Source organism: Notamacropus eugenii, chromosome 3 (genome assembly GCF_028372415.1).
Source record: "Notamacropus eugenii isolate mMacEug1 chromosome 3, mMacEug1.pri_v2, whole genome shotgun sequence".
NCBI classification, from domain to species: Eukaryota; Metazoa; Chordata; class Mammalia; order Diprotodontia; family Macropodidae; genus Notamacropus; species Notamacropus eugenii.
The window spans coordinates 320,881,555-320,898,610 of NC_092874.1; the positions used below are offsets into that span (position 1 = coordinate 320,881,555).

Below are 17,056 nucleotides of genomic sequence, written 5' to 3' on the forward strand. Positions count from 1 at the left end.
AAGAAGCATTCATTCTAACATTAGAATCATCATGGACTTGTTTCTCTCTTTTCTTTGCCCACATCCAACAATTACTAAGTGTTATTGATTCTACCTCTTAAACACTTCTCAAAACTGTCCCCTTCTCTTCACTCACATGCTTGCTACCTTAGTTCAGTTGACTCCTCATTGACCCTCTATTGGCAGTGGGGTGGCACAGTGGATGGAGCATTGGGCCTGGAGTCAGAAACATAGGAGAACATATTTTTCTTCAGACACTTAACTAGCTGTGGGACCCTTTGAAAATCATTTAACTTCTGTAGGCCTGTGTTTCCTCCTTTGAAAAATGGGAATAATGATAGCATTAGCCCTGCAAGACTGTGGTGAGGATCAAATGTGATAATATCTATAAAGCTATTAGTAGAGACTTTGGTATAGAGTAGATGTTTTTTTTTTGTTTTTTAAATGGATTTTCCCTTCCTTTTCATCACTATAATAATAGACTTCTATTGGCCCCACTTTTTTTCTTTTAAAGTAGAGTCCATGAAACTTTTTAATGAACACAAAAAATGCAAAGGGTGCTTGAGCAGCTTGCTGACTGGCTGGTACACAGACAAATAAGAAATTAAGGTTCCAGTTGAGAGTGCCTCAGAGAAGAGAATTGAAAGGGCTGGTGTCTCTTTAGAGCCATGAGATTTCACAGTTTTAGGAGCCTCAGTGTACACATGTTTTGAGCAGCTCCATGACTTCCTGTGCTTGGGGTGCAGTGACTGCTTCTTCAATCTTGGAACAGAGAATTCTGGAGATTTCAGCATCCGCAGCAGCTCTGAGTTGTTAGTCTCCAACAGCATGCCTGTAATCATGCCAGCCAGCTGAGCATGCATCCAATAAATGAGTGGGTAGAGTCTGTCAGCAAGCATCTGCTTCTGTTCCTGGGGTGGAGCTGAGGCCTGCATAGATGCAGTTAAAGGCTCCTGCCCCTGAATATGCACAGTTGGCTCATTACCTGATGTACATTAGGCACAGTTGAAAAGTACTTGTAGTGTGTGATGCTGTGGCCCAGGGAGGCTGGACACCCAGTTCCCATAGTCTGGGTCCCAATATTGACCACTCTCTGCATGTGGGGCTCTGCCGAGGCATTTGAGTAGAAGCCTGCCCAGACAGTGCTGATGCTGGAGATGGAGTTACAGGGTGTGGACCTAGGAGAGACGCTGGTCCACCTTGGAGCAGGCTAATTGGGGGCCATGGTGCTGGGACTATAGAAGGGTGCTTGGGTAGGAAACTGCAAGACTGCAGTCACCTGGGAGATGGCAGGCAGGAAATAATTGGTGAGCTGGGGAAAGATGGGGCCATTTATGTTCCAGAAGACAGAGATACATTGCATGTACTGGTTGGTGAGGATGGTCTTTGGCTCTTCCTCTTTTTGGGCCAGGGCCACAGAGGGGCTTGGTGCTAACAATCAGCCTGTTCATCTCTGTCTTGGCCTTTGTAGCCTCTCCTGGGAGGAAAACACAAAGCCAAACTCCTTGCTGTGGCCCCTCTCTGTCATCACTTTGGCACTGGTGATCATGCAATATGAAAAGAACTCTTTCTGCAGCTTCTCATCAATGACATCATCTAGATTCTTCACATGCAGATTCATAACCTGGTAGTGGTTCACTCTCTCCTGCTTTATGTGCTCAAATCTATGCTTCAGCTAACCTGTCCTCTGTCTCTGTCTTCTTCCAGGCCCATCCAACATACAGGACCCAACCCCCAAGCTCCTTCCCATTCAAACTGCTCACAGCTTTCTGTGCTTCCTCATTCTTCTCAAAGTTGACAAAACCAAAGCCTTGGCAATGGCCATTTTCATTAACCATCACCTTCATACTTAGAATCTTTTCAAACTGGGAGAAGAATTCCTGAAGGCACTGATCATCCACGCTTTCTCTTGAAGTTCTTGACATAGATGTTGGTGAATTTCAGCATTCATGACCCCAACTCTGCCTCACTTTCCTTCTGAGACTTGAAGTGACCCACGAAAACTTTCCTGTCATTAAGTAGCATCCCATTCATAGTGTGGATTGCTTGGTTTGCAGCTCCCTGGGTCTCAAAGTAGATGAAACCAAATCCTTGGGAGCTATTCTCATCACACACTACTTTACAAGAGAGAAGGTATCATACAAAGCCTCGTTGTCAATGGAGTCATCCAAGATATTGATAAAGATGCTGCTAATTCCTGATTTCCAGATCCCAGATCCTACTGGGTCCACATGATTTGGATGGACTTGCCTTGATTACCTCAATGTTCATGGGGTTCAAGGCTCATTCAGTGTCTGCAGGCTGCTGGAAGTTGATGTAGGCATAACCCAGGGAGTGGTACATGGCCATGTTCCAGTGCACAGGGATGGATATGATGGGCCCCATGGCTGAGGATTTTTTGTATAGCATGACTTTGATAATGTAGGGTTGCAGGTCACTCATGTAGAGGGACATGAGGGAGTACCTGGGACCACTTGCATTCATGTTTCAAGGAGAGGAGGGTCATGGTTTTGACAGCATCCTTGCAGGAGCAAAGAGCCAGGCATCTAACCATGTAGGAATTGACCCCACTTCTTAATCCCTCCATTCTCCAGTGGATTTTCAACATAGGTACCAAAGTAATTCTCCTAAAACTTAAGTCTGGTCATGTCACTCTTCTGCTCACAAATATCCATTAGTTTCCTATTGACTCTAAGATATAATACAAAATTCCCAGTTTTCCATTAAAAGCCTTCCAGAGTATGACTTCAACCTATTTTATTGGACATAATTAGTAGTATTTCTCTTCATGCATGTGGATTCCAACCAAAGTAGCCTGCTATTTCCCAGTCTCAAAATTCTATATCTCCTCTTTCTTCTTTTGAACATGTGACATCCATCAATCAACAAACAAGCATTTATTATGTGCCTTCTATCTGCCAGACAGTGAAAATACAGAAACAAAAATGGAAATATCTGCCACTTTCAAAAGTGTCAGAAGATTATGTTCTATATGTATGTAAGGGTGATGAAACAGGTATTTGCTTGGCCAAGTATATAGTATACACACAAAAATCAGGCTTTGCCTATGTCAGATATATATCAAGACAAGCAAAGATGAGCAGAGAACAATGGCTCTGGTTTATCTTTGTTCTGGCTTAAAATCATTTGTAGGCTAAACCAGAAAGGAATTTAGGATTATTAAAGTATCTACAGGGCCATCAGGTGGCACAGTGAAAACAGCACAGGTACTGGAGTAGGGAAGACTCATCTTCCTGAGTTTGAATCTGGCCTAGATAAGCACTAATTGTGTGACCCTGGGCAAGTCACTTAACTGTATTTGCCTCAGATCTCTCAACTGTGAAAAGAGCTAGAGAAGAAAATAGCCACCCACTCCATATTTTTTCCAAGAAAACCCCAAATGAGGTCATAAAGGATTGGACAAAACTGAAAAGACTATACAACAACAAAAGTATCTATCTCTTAGAAAATTACATATCTATAAGTCTTCAAGATTAAATCTTTGAATAAAGATTTGATCTTCACCAAGACATAGAGGTCTGAAAAATAAATACATCATCTTAGTATGGAGGCAAGCCAAATGAGTATTTAGCTTTTTTTAAAACAATTTTTCATTAAAAAATTTTTTTGACTAGTATCATGATAGAAATGTGTTGTGGACCTTTCCTTGTGAAGGAGAGTTTCTAGTCATTAAGTCCTGATTGATTGAAGCTAAAAGGACAGATAATTCAAAGACTATGCCTAGAAGATACTACAATACTTAATTGAGATTAGAGTTAGTAGAGCAATGTGCCCAAGGGACCAGCAAAGGAAGGCATCAGTAGGGAGAGAATACCTGGCACAGGTTTTGATCTGCCTTTTATTTTTTTAGTTTGTTTCCTGCATACCAAGTTTTATTAATAGAACCTTACTACCTTGGTGAAGAGCCTGAAAATGAATTTGAATTCATCATACTATTTCATTTCTATTAGAGCTTTTCTGAATTGAGGCTATTAGTTACATCAACTAATTCTTCACAGGTGAAATTTGGATTCAATCAAAGGGCCTTACTTGAGGACCTAGAGGGTCACATGTGGCCTCAAGGTTGCAGGTTCCCTACCTCTGAGTCCTAGTCTTTCAGATGATACAAGTACTGGTTGTGAGTCCCTACTTTTTCCTCATCATTTTAGACTCCAAAACACAAGTCAATATGTAAGTGTAGTTCTTGTTCGAATATTAGCAAGTATAATGTAAGGCCTGTGGCATTATTCCCAATAGTGGTTTATGTATGCACTACGTGCTGATTCCTCTGAACCTTCTACTTAGTCCTCAAAATCCCTAGCCTGATCAACAGTGTACAGTTACAGTACACTCAGACTATGGGGTTCCCTTGAAGATAGTAAGAGGTGGTACTAGATTTCTTCATTGTTGACAATGCTGCCCCTCACTCAAATATCTTTTGAGTTATATGTGCCTCATTCTTGAAGAGTCAGCCTGAGGTAGTACAAAAAACACTAAACACAGAATGAGCGAGACCTGATTTCAAATTCTGACTTAGCTGTCAACAGTCACTTAATGTCTCTGAATCTGAGTATCAATATGTGTGCAATTTAATATATTTACTACCTGACTGATAGGGCTTTTGATAGAGAGATCACTCAGGTGAAGAAATTCCTTCTACTAATGTAGGTTAACGTGGTTTCTGCAACTTTTAGTCTTAGAAAGTAGTTTAGCCTTGGGGCACTAAAAGTTTAAATTAGCTTCCCAAAAGTGGGACTTGAACCTTCCTGGATTTGAATTCAACAGTCTGAATACTTATGCTATGCCTCATCTGTATTGCCTAGAAATGAATTTGTAAATTGTAAGTGATTATATAATATGAATCATTATTATTATAACTATAGTTATTGGTGTCCAGTGCTAGTACATATACCTTTCTTTTACAGTCTGAGCACTGAGACTGTCTAGACCAGAGGTTCTCAAAATTATATGGTTTACTGCCTATTTAAAAAAAAAGTTTCTCAGCACTCCCCCCACTCTCAAAATCTACTTTCTTTAACCCTTTATTGTTTTTTAAAATTTTCATTATTTAAAAATATAAAATATTTTTAAAATGATTCATATTAAATTTAATAATTTATTACAAATTTATGAGTTTTTTCTTGCATTGAAGTTTTGATAATACAATATTGAGTCATATGACCACATAGTATGTATTTTAAACAAATCATAGACGTACATATACATATTCCTATGGATGCATGCTGAATTTCCAGGCAATGTGCAACAAGCTTACCTGCCAACACTTGCCTGTTAAGACTTGTGGGCAGACTTGACCACTGGTGAGTTATAACTTGCATTTTTGTGTTTATTTGGAAAATAATGTAAGCACTATGACTTTAACTTTGTTAAACAACAGGTGAAACATGCAGGAGCAGTTTTTCAAAATTTTCTTCTTTTCTCTTCTTTCCTTATGTTCCCACAGTCCCCTTATTTTTATTCAATGCTCCCCAATTGAACCCAAGACTATTACTGCCCCTTGGATCATTTCAGCACCTCCCAGGAGGTAGCATTGCCACTATGGACTCCAGACTCCTGTTCTCTGTCATTTTGTACTCTATTCCTTGACTTAGTGAATCTTCTCATTATGATTTTTTGGCCTACATGTCATACTGCTTTTTTGCATCTTATTTTGGTGAAGTGCTTTGTAAACATTCAAATGCTAAGTATTTGACTGATCCACTGTGGGGTAGAATCATGAGCTCTCAAATCACTATTTAATGAAAGGCCCAGGATATCCGTCTTCCCATTTCCAGTCATCCTGCACTCATTTCAGATTTCTCCATTATCATGTCTTTGTACACATACCCTCCCCTTCACGTTCCTTTTGGATGTTGTCTTTCCCATTAGAATGTAAGTTCCTTGAGGGCAAGAACTCTGTATATTTTTCATATTCATAATCCACTGTTTAGTATAGTACCTGGAACATAGTAACTTCATAAATATTTATCCATTGGCTGTCTTGCTGAGCTTTCGTTTTTGGTCTATTCTATTTTAGCCGGTTCTTTTACCACTGAAGTAAGAGTTTAACAATACTTACCATTAGAAAACAATCATTCATGAGTTAGCAAAAGTAATTTTATGATAATGAATAGGGGGAAATCTCAGGAAGATAAATGAAAACCAAATGGCCCTATTATTGAACAATCAATTAACAAACATTTATTAAATGCCTACTATGTACCAAGTACTGTGCTAAGTTCTGGGGATATAAAAAGAGGCAAAAGTCAGTCTTTGTTTGCAAGGAGATTAGAATTAAATGGAGTAGACAACATGTAATACACACACACACACACACACACACACACACAAACAAGCTATATGCAGTATAGATAGGAAATAATTAACAGAGAGAAGATGCTAGAACTGAGAAGAGTTGGGGGAAGACTTCCTAGAAGGTGGAATTTTAGTTTAGACAATGGCTCAAACAAAACAATGAACATTTTAAAGATAAATTACACTTATTTTGTTCTCTTTGTTTCAATATCTTTGGATTCATTTCAAAAGAAAAAATAGATAACAGACAAAAATCTCTACATGGTACATTTCCATTCTCTTCCTGTATCTCCTTTTCCACTTTTTTTCACCAACCTTTGGCACAAAGTATTTCAAAAAGAAGGCTATCTACCCTATCAATCATTCTCATGCCTTAGAGCAAATTCTGACTCAAATTTTTTTCTTCAGAGAAAAACATAGAGAACTGTCCAAGCAAAAGGCATATATCACTTCCACACAATACAGGCCCACAACTGAGTAGAGGGCAGCAGATGTCCCAGCATTGCAATCAATAGGCCCTGACACAGAGTTATAACAATGTACTGCAGTGGCTATGGAAACCAAAGCCTTTTTAAGGGTATCCTTACATCTTTTGTGGATTTTCAAGAAAAAAAATGCAAAACACATTCTGGATCAAGATACTATTTAAGGACTATGTAAGTAAGGTAAGAGACATAAAACTATGTCAATATATAATGACAGAGGATATCACACTATGTTAAGACCTTGCCACAACCTATGTTACAGGGTGATGTACTCTGACAATTAACACATGATACAATGGTTCAAAGAGGACCTAAAAGATACAAAGCAGATATTCGTGAGTAAGTGACCTCCTGCCTGATGAAACCCACCTAAAGTATTTACTATTGGGAATTGATGATCTTCAAAGGTCATTGCTTGTAGAAGGGTAAACTGGCCCAGGTTACATATTGAACAGGTCAAACTTCTGTGCTGATCAGTAGAGAGATGGGACATAGAAACAGCCCATCCACTTCTAGCTTGGGTGAGATAGTAAGGAGGAAGAGGAGGAAAAGAGAAAGTAATAAGTATTTATATAGTGCCTATTATGTATCAGGTGCTGCGCTAAACACCCTTTACCCCCTCCCCCATAATCTCATTTTCATCACAACAATCCTGCACGATAGGTGCTATTATTATCCCCATTTTGCAGTTGAGGAAACTGAGACAAGTAGTAGTTAAATGACTTACCCAGGGTTCCATACTTAGAAAGTGTCTGAGGCTAGATTCGAACTCAAGTCTTTCTGATTCCAGGCCCAGTGTTCTATCGCCTATACCACTGGCTGCCTCTGCAGAGAATTAAAGTTTCCAAAGGTTGTTGTTCTTACTTTTATTTATCCTTTGTTTTCAAAGAAAACCAATGACATCACAAACAAGTGATATCTTGAAAAAGATTATGGAAAGCCATTACAGAACAGTCTGAACCTTAAATATGAAATATTTGGCAGCCAAATAATGAACTACTTTTCTTTTCCAAGGAGCCAGAGTTTAGTCTAGGACTTCAAAAGGACTCAGAGTTCTTGAAGCTTTATGGTATTTGGACCAGTATGATGTAGTTTTGTCTGGCCGGAGGTGGTGGGGAGTGATGAGGGCAGAAATCAAATCAAATTTGAGACCTAGTGTTGGGAAAATGGGATTTGAATCCCACATCAAATTCTTATTAGTTGAGTAATTGTATGAAAATCAGAATCTCTGTAAGCTTAGGCTTTATAAAGTGTGGAGAGCAATAGTTACAATATTTACCTTAGGGTAATTGAGAAGAAAGCACTTCATAATTTTAAACCATAAAAAGTATGTTATTACATCAAATACTTTGAAAGGAATCTTTGGGGGAATCTACTCCACACTCCAGGAGTCTCTTTTCTATTCAGTCATTTATTTCAAAAGCAAACATTTATTAAACCCCCTATTATGTGTAGAGCACTGTGTAAAGCACTGAGAATATAAAATTAATATAAAACACAGTCCTTGCAGGCAGCTAGGTGTTTCAGTGAATATAGTGCCTGGTCTGGAGTCAGGAAGACTCATCTTCCTGAGTTCAAATCTAGCCTAGAATGTTTACTACCTGGGCAAGTCACCTAATCCTGCTTGCCTTGGCTCCTCACCTGAAAAATGAGATGGAGAGGGAAATGACAAGCCATTCCAAAATCTTTGCCAAGAAAACCCCAAATGGGGTCACAAAGAGTTGAAAACAACTGAAATGGCTAAACAATCTCTTTCTTAAGAGACTGAGCAAAGCTACAGATAGTCTAGTAACCTAGGTCCTGAGATTGGATCAGGAAGGAGATTCTAAAAGGGTTGAGAAAGGGTTCCAAATTTTTTCCGTTTAGTGTAGACAGCTAAGATCTAAGTAAGGTAGGGGCAGCTAGGTGGTACAGTGAATGAAGCACTGGCCCTGGAGTCAGGAGGACCTGACTTCAATCTGACCTGAGATACTTGAAATTTACTAGCTGTGACCTTGGGCAATACACTTAACCCTGATTGCCTTGCCTCCCCCACTCCAGAAAAAAGCAAACACACAAAAACATCTAGGTAAGGTAGATTTGCTGAGGAACCAAGTATTTTTCCTGGAATATAGCATTTAGGCTTGTAGAGTTGCCATGTTTAACTGAGTTAAAGGTTTCTCCTTATCTCTATATATCGAAGTGAATCTTTTTGCCTTGCGTATAATATATATTTTCTAGTTGTTGCCTTTTGTTTCTTTCTACCAAGTTTTCTTCCAGTTTCATATTTTTTTGGCCCAAAGCTGTCTTCTTCTTTCCCTTTCAGAGCCCTTGTTTCTTTGGAGAGATTCTCCAATTTCCGATTTCTGTACCTATTGTTTATCTTTTAAAATCCATTTTGAGAGATCTAATTTCAAAACTATTTAAATTTCCAAGTTTTGCTTTTTTTAAATTAATTAATTAATTTAACTTTTGACATTCATTTTAACAAAATTTTGGGTTCCAAATTTTCTCCCCTTTTGTCCCCTCCCCTCCCCAAACACCAAGCATTCTAATTGCCCCTATGACCAATCTGCTCTCTCTTCTATCATCCCTCTCTGCCCTTGTCTCCATCTTCTCTTTTGTCCTGAAGGGCCAGATAACTTTCTATACCCCTTTATCTGTATTTCTTATTTCCTAGTGGCAAGAACATTACTCGACAGTTGTTCCTAACACTTTGAGTTCCAACTTCTTTACCTCCTTCCCTCCCCACCCCTTCCCTTTGGAGGGCAAGCAATTCAATATAGGCCAAATCTGTGTAGTTTTGCAAATGACTTCCATAATAGTTGTGTTGTATAAGACTAACTATATTTCCCTCCATCCTATCCTGTCCCCCATTACTTCTATTCTCCTTTGATCCTGTCCCTCCCCATGAGTGTCGACCTCAGATTACTCTCTCCTCCCCATGTCCTCCCTTCCATAATCTCCCCCACCCTGCTTATCCCCTTATCCTCCACTTTCCTGTATTGTAAGATAGGTTTTCATACCAAAAGGAGTGTGCATTTTATTCCTTCCTTTAGTGGAATGTGATGAGAGTAAGCTTCATGTTTTTCTCTCACCTCCTCTCTTTATCCCTCCACTAATAAGTCTTTTGCTTGCCTCTTTTATGAGAGATAATTTGCCCCATTCCATTTCTCCCTTTCTCCTCCCAATATATTTCTCTCTCACTGCTTGATTTCATTTTTTTAAGATATGATCCCATCCTCTTCAATTCACTCTGTGCACTCTGTCTCTATGTGTGTGTGTGCATGTGTGTCTGTGTAATCCCACCCAGTACCCAGATACTGAAAAGTTTCAAGAGTTACAAATATTGTCTTTCCATGTAGGAATGTAAACAGTTCAACTTTAGTAAGTTCCTTATGACTTCTCTTTGCTGTTCACCTTTTCATGCTTCTCTTCATTCTTGTGTTTGAAAGTCAAATTTTGTTTTCAGCTCTGGTCTTTTCATCAAGAATGCTTGAAAGTCCTCTATTTCATTGAAAGACCAATTTTTCCCCTGAAATATTCTACTCAGTTTTGCTGGGTAGGTGATTCTTGGTTTTAGTCCTAGTTCCTTTGACTTCTGGAATATCCTATTCCATGCCCTTCGATCCCTTAATGTAGAAGCTGGCTAGATCTTGTGTTATCCTGATTGTATTTCCACAATACTTGAATTGTTTCTTTCTAGCTGCTTGCAATATTTTCTCCTTGACCTGGAAACTCTGGAATTTGGCCACAATGTTCCTAGGAGTTTTTCTTTTTGGATCTCTTTCAGGAGGTGATTGGTGGATTCCTTGAATACTTATTTTTTCCTCTGATTCTAGAATCTCAGGGTAGTTTTCCTTGATAATTTCATGCAAGATGATGTCTAGGCTGTTTTTTTGATCATGGCTTTCAGGTAGTCCCATAATTTTTCAATTGTCTCTCCTGGATGTATTTTCCAGGTCAGTTGTTTTTCCAATGAGATATTTCATATTACCTTCCATTTTTTCATTCTTTTGGTTTTGTTTTGTGATTTCTTGGTTTCTCATAAAGTCATTAGCCTCCATCTGTTCCATTCTAATTTTGAAAGAACTATTTCCTTCAGTGAGCTTTTGAATCTCCTTTTGCATTTGACTAATTCTGCTTTTGAAAGCATTCTTCTCCTCATTGGCTTTTTGACCCTCTTTTGCCAATTGAGTTAGCCTATTTTTCAAGGTGTTATTTTCTTCAGCATTTTTTTGGGTCTCCTTTAGCAGGGTGCTGACCTGCTGTTCATGCTTTGACTGCATGTCTCTCATTTCTCTTCCCAGTTTTTCCTCCACCTCTCTAACTTGATTTTCAAAATCATTTTTGAGCTCTTCCATGGCCTGAGCCCATTGAGTGGGCTGGGATATAGAAGCCTTGACTTCTGTGTCTTTGCCTGATGGCAAGCATTGCTCTTCCTCATCAGAAAGGAAGGGAGGAAATGCCTGTTCACCAAGAAAGTAACCTTCTATAGTCTTGGTTTTTTTCCCTTTTCTGGGCATTTTCCCAGCCAGCGACTTGACTTCTGAACATTCTCTTCACACCCACTTCGCCTCCAGATCTGCCCAGCCAACACTTGGGGTCTGAGATTCAAATGCTGCTTCCCAGCCCCGGGGCTTTGGGAGGGGGCAGAGCTGCTATTCAGTGTGAGATTAAGTTCAGGTGCTCAGGTCAGGGCAGGGCCACCTCTCAGGCTCAGTTCCCTCAGGGGGTTTATGTAGAGACCTTCAACAATGGATCTGGGCTCCTGCCTGCTTGGGGAGCCCTGGTCTGCTCCCACCTCTGCTGTTGCCTCCCGAGGGGGCCTGAGTTGTGGGGGCACCCCACTCCCCTCTCAACCTGCCAAAGAGACCCTCTCACCGACCCCTGTCACCTGTGGGTGGAGGGACCCTCGCGGCCACTGGAGATCCCGTCCCTGAAGCCCGCTTGAATCTTCTCGTCTTGGTGTCGCGGCCGCGGCAGGGCTGTGCTTGGCACCCAGTCCGTGGTGCAAAGGACCTTTTGTGAGAGGCTTGATGGTCCCTCTGAAACAGAAATCTCCTTCGCTCCAATGTTCTGTGGCCTCTGGTGCTGCAGAATTCGCAGTGAGTAGCTGCTTACTGATGTTCTATGGATTGTGGGTTCAGAGCTATGTGTATGTGAGTCTTTCTACTCTGCCATCTTGGCTCTGCCCCCCCAAATTTTGCTTTTAAACCATTTTTTGATGAATCATTTCTGAACCATTCTCGTATTTCATGTTATTGTTCAATGACCTCTGGAGAGTTCTGTAATTTCTCTTTTTGATCAGGGAATCTTGGTTTATTTCCCTTTTTACTTTAAAACCCATTCATTGTTTTCTGGACTTTAATTGAATTTTCATTCATTTTTCCTTCTGCCTTTATGAATATCTGTTAGTTTACTTATGAACTAGAACCATATCAGGAATTCTCCTTTGGCCTTTTTATCTCTTTGCCTTTCTTCATTCAAACATATGTCTTTGCTATTGCTAGCATAGATCTTCTAGAGGTTGGATACCTTCAGACTACTCACAGTTGGGTGGCTCACCACAAAGTATTGGGGGATAAAGTCTAACTTTAGTTGGATATTCTCTTCCCTTTTCCTTAATCAAAAAAGTTCCTTTCCTCTGGCTCCCTTTATGACTCTCATGTCTTTTGGTCTCAACTCCATTCATTTGCCGTTCCTTTATGTAACTATGTAGAAAAGAAGGACTGTTATCTCTTGTGGTAGTAGATTATTTTCAGGCTAGCACTGCCATTGGGAAGTCAGATAAGTGGAAACTAGGAAACCAAACCCTTGACTTAGCCCTTTGGAAGTAAAATTGGAGAGAATATAATAGTTCTGTGACACCACATGTGTTTTCTATAAAAATAATCTTTGTGACATTTCTAGGGACAATATTAGGTTGGCTCTTTCACTGATCTGAATGATTGTGGCACTTTTTAAAGTTATAAATAGTAAGATAAACAAGACTCTGAGCTTGATTTAGTAACAGAGTGCTAACTACATTGGATAACCAAGTATTCTTGGGTGCCTAGAAAGAAAGAAGGAAAAAACGAAAGAAAGAAATCTATAATCCTAATGGAACAAGTTATTCAAAACAATAATGAGATAACGGAAAAGAAGGAGAAAAATACCAAGCCTCCCTAATTCAGACAAAACTATGATATAATCATCCATGCACAACAAATTAACTTATGTATAGGAAAAGATGTAAAATCTTAACTACTCTATCTCTGCTAAGCAAAACTTATCATAAATCATTTCTTAGGAATGAAATTTATTGTGAAAATTTATACAGCTTTCCAATTTTTATCACATCTTTTGTCTCCAGAAGGCATTTCACTAACAACTTCTTTTCCTTGTATTTTAAACTACATCCTGATCTGTTTGATGTGTACTTATTTAGATGATGATTTTAAAAAAAAGACTACCTATATCAGAATGAGAGAGGCAAAGGCAGACAAAATCAGAAAGATAGACACACAGAAAGAGACAGAGAGAAGGAAAGAGAGACAGACAGAGAGACAGAGACAGATAGAGACAGAGACAGAGACGAAAAGACTGATAGACATACAGACAGACCAAGGGAGAGACCAAGAGGGAGCAGAAAAGAAGGAGAGAGGGAAGGAAGAAGGGAGATATGACTTTAGAGACAGGAATATCTAGGTTCAAGTCTTATTTTTGACATATACTGACTGTGTGGTATTAGGCATGTCATTTAAATCTTTAATACCTCTAGGAAACTCTGGAAGACTCTAAGTTGTAAAGAATGTACATGCATTGGTAGGTGAAAGTCCTCAAAAGGTGCGCCCTGTAATCCTGAAATCACAGTTCCAATGAAACAAAAACAAACAAGTAGAATCACAAAATAACACAAAATTGAAAATTGAAAATACGTTACCTAGTCCAATTCATGGCTGGAAGGGAAGCATTTTCAGAATATTTGACAGCTTGTAAAGGGAAATTGACACTAATGGGGACACAACTATTTATGAAATCAATCTATTCCACTTTAGGACTCCTCATTTTTGGGGATTTTTCCTATTTAGCTAAAATTTATCTTTTCTAAGCTAATTTTTAATTCATAGCTTTTTCTCTTTGACTTTAAATAGGCAAACTTTAATCACTTCAATTATTTTGAGACGTCTGTCATGTCTCCTCAAATTCTTCTCTTTTCTAGGATAAACTTCCTCAGTTTCTTCACCTATGGTCTCTAGTCAACTCACATTTCTTGTTTATCTTCTTTGTGACCTGTTATGTTGCCAGTGTCCTTCTGAAGCTTGAGGCTTAGTGGAGAATAAAGTTGGATAGTATGGAGTATTCAGAGACTTGAGGGAAAAGAAAGGAGTTAGCCATATAACTACATTTGAAAGTTTTACAGCAGAGAATTTTAATAGGCCCTAGCCCTGCACTGATTTAATTTCCTAGAAAGGAATAAGGTCTTTTAGATCAAGCACTCAAAGACACTAGTGTATAGTTTCTCACTTTCTCAAATGAGTCTGTCATTCTTTCCATGTAGATATTTCTTCTAGTCATTCTAACAACAATCCATTTATACATTTCCATTCTATGTGAATTTTGCTCATTTTCTCCAAATTTCCTACAGTGGCCTAGTCAAACTATTGGTAGCCTTTCTTGATTTCTTTTGATGTCATAAGGATAATATGGGCACATGGCCTTTCCATAGGTTATCTGTTGGACTTACTATATGACTCAGCACTCTTTTTCCCATCTTGTATTTCTAGTATTAAATCATTTAAAGTACTTACTCTTAAAAGATTTTGTTTTTTATGTTTTGAATCCTGTTCACATCCAATATGTGCCTCTTCATTACTCTTTAAGGATATCTGTTTTTGATATGTATTTTATATATATATATATTTGGGATTACACACACATATATACACATATATATGGAGAAAGAGAGAGAGAGAGAGAGAGAGAGAGAGAGAGAGAGAGAGAGAGAGAGAGAGAGAGAGAGAGAGAAGAGAGGAATGAGCTCTATTCTTATAGTAATTTGCCATAATCTAGGAAGTAGACATTTATTCACTTGGCTTTTTCAAAGAGAATGGTTAGGCAAAACTCTTTCTTTAAAAACTCTGTCTTGCCTGATATTCATCAGAGGGTTTTCAAATAACCTTATCTCTGTTATATAGTTCAAAGAATCTTCAGTAATGTTGATGTATGGGTGAGAGCTATCTTATGGGGGAAAAAGCCTTTAAAGCATATTGCTTGACTGAATCAATATTTTTTTTTATGGTCAACAAACTATAGTCAGTGGAATATTCTATTCTCTGCATCTTTTCACTTAGTTATGAGATGTTAGAGATGTGGTTTATTATGGAATATAGCTTGTGAAAATCTTCCTGTTCTCTAGCAATACCCTCATTAAGAATCCCTAACTACATGTATTGTAAAAATGTATATAGATGAAAAGTAATCAAATAGGTCAGTAGTTTTTGTTTCTCTCTTAACTTTCATCCCCCCCCTTTTCCCAGTGGTACTTAAATTTATTTATTTTTCATCTCTTTAGTATCTTCCTCTTCTTCTGAAACTTTGTGGCCCATTCTCTCAAAGCTCTCCAACTTCAACATCACAAACATGGGTTAGGTAGGTGAAAAAAATAGTGCTTCCAGAAATCAAACTGTCATTTAATTACAACTTCTGGAATATCAAAATAAAATATCTGATAGAAATATAGGCTTTTTAATGCTTAATATGATACTTACTAATCAAATATAATAATGATCTCTGAGTATGTTTCCTACCTACTCTACTAGACTGTAAACTCCTTGAGGATAGTGAGAAGTGCTGTCTTAAACTGAGTGATTTCCACAGAACTAAGTTCAGTGAACATCATAGACAGAGCTCAATCAATATTTGTTGAATGATGCATAATAAATGAATGAACAAGTAGATGAATGATTTTGAGAAGCTGATTAAATTCCTGTGTGGCATAATCATCTACCATACTGACAAGACAAGCTGATTAGTGCTCAGGTTCAAATCACAGGGTTTAGGAAATGACTATAAAAAAGAGACTTATGTTTGTAGGATGAAGCATGATTTATTGTAGGTATACAGGAATAGGAGTCACCCAGCACCTCCATCAGCAACAGTGAGTTTATTTCATTGTAAGCCTTCTCCTTTCTATACACTGAACAACCATATTTCACCTGACTCCTCTTGTGGGTCAAGAATGACTCAGGCCAGTGCAGTGGTTTAGGCTCAGCCTTAAAACTAAATGATGTGCTTTTAGGAAATAGAAAATTTGACAAAAGTAGAATACTCAACAATAGCATGGTCTTCTAGACCAATTAAGCCTCAAGGATGATTTGATGCCCTTCTTGTGAAAAGGCAAAACAAAACAGAACGAAAAAACTAGTTCATGTGGAATAGAACTTCCAGCCTTACTGACATGGGTAGAAATCAGATATTGTTGACACCATTTTCTACACCTTTATGGCAAGGTGTTAAAGGTCTTCTAATCTAGAGAATCATCTGCCTTTTGATGGATTTAAAACCTTGACCTTGAAGACAAGAGAAGTCTGGCATAGGTAACACTAGAAGAGGAGACACGTACACATGTACATAAAGACAGAATGCCCTAAGGAACAAAGACCAGAAATGACAGAAATATCCTCACCAATAACTTTCCCTTCCCTGAAGCTTCTTTAAATAACCTTATTCTATATCTTAAAAATCTGGAGTATAAATGAATATAGGTGTGTGCGTTTGTGGTGATTCTGTGGGTAGTTCTCAATGCATCTCATAACATATAGTGATGACAATAAGCAGAAGCAGAGAAGGAAAATCAGGAAAAATTGGTGTGGGAGATGGTACTCCTGACATGATTGATGATGGTTGTTGCCCTTCATTCCTGAAGAGGACCAAAATGACATCACTATGCAAGACTCAAGTTTCCATGTATCCAACTATGGCTGATTAGACCAATATGAGCTCAGAATGCTCTACCACTGGTTGAGCACAAATAGTTGGTGTGAACATCTGGGGTGGATACTCTAAATTTGTGCATACTGCATTTCTTTTGAGCTGTTTCAATTCTGCTTTACTCATAGAGCACTGCACCTTCTCTGATGTGGGCACACCATGAGTGGTCCTGTGTTAGTGTCCCTCATGTCACACAACCAATTCCAAAGTTCTTAAGACAGACCTTGAAAGTGTCCTTGTATTGCTTCTTCTGACCACCATGTGAATGCTTGTCCTGTGTGAGTTCTCTAAAAGTATGTTTT

The 17,056-nt window shown here is 38.6% G+C and overlaps 1 pseudogene; it reads right to left on the reverse strand.

The window, feature by feature from the left end:
- Window positions 1–693: 693 nt before the first annotated feature.
- Window positions 694–2,484, reverse strand: LOC140531582 (polyadenylate-binding protein 1-like pseudogene; annotated as a pseudogene).
- Between the last annotated feature and the right edge of the window lie 14,572 nt (window positions 2,485–17,056).